Consider the following 858-nt stretch of genomic DNA (forward strand, 5'->3'; position numbering starts at 1 on the left):
ACAGACCTGTATAAATAATGCTTCGCTTTCCAGTTGGGAACCACAAAAGATCCCTGTTTTTAAGATAAAACAAGTATTCCCACACAAAGATCTTCATGTTCATCAACTGTGATGTGGGATAAGATTGTGATTGTAATGATCTTTATAAAAGGCTGTGTCCCAGCGTGTTACAAGCGATTATGAGTTCTAGCGCATTCAGTCTCAAATCGGCAGCAGCGTGTTAGCAGGTTTTTCAGGAGAGCATATGCCTGGCCATCTGTTTCACGCAAGGTTACATTCCTTGTGCTCTGAATAATACATTCACGAGAGATTCATACCATACACTTTTGACCCTCACCAGTACTCACGACTGCCCTTGGGATCGGTGCATGTTTTTGGCATGGATGAGTGTTGCAAAAATGAGTGTTGTTTCATTTAACAAAATGTTGTTCAGATTTATACATGTGGGATTTCACAGTGATCTAGCTGCAGAAACATAGACCCAGACCACATCGTGAAGTAAAACTTTTATTTTTATTCATATTTCAAATTAAATCAGATGTACATTGTATATCATTTGGAAATTACATGGCATATGTACGCACCTTTCAAAATTACTAAAACTTACAATTTTAAACAAATAATTAAAACAATTTCAAAATAATGATTATAAACAAACCAAATTTGAACAGACTTTAATGGTGTTATAATGTGAACAGTTAAGTTTCTGATCAAATGTATTTTCTATCAATACAGCCAGATGGAATGATACATATACAGTATAATTTGAAAATGATGTATGTACCTTTAATAATAACTAAAAATGAAATTGAAAGCCAAAATTAGACCCAAAAAAAACCCTTATGCATTCTAGCATAT

Source organism: Sinocyclocheilus grahami, unplaced genomic scaffold (genome assembly GCF_001515645.1).
Source record: "Sinocyclocheilus grahami isolate Dianchi unplaced genomic scaffold, SAMN03320097.WGS_v1.1 scaffold297.1, whole genome shotgun sequence".
Lineage (NCBI taxonomy): Eukaryota > Metazoa > Chordata > Actinopteri > Cypriniformes > Cyprinidae > Sinocyclocheilus > Sinocyclocheilus grahami.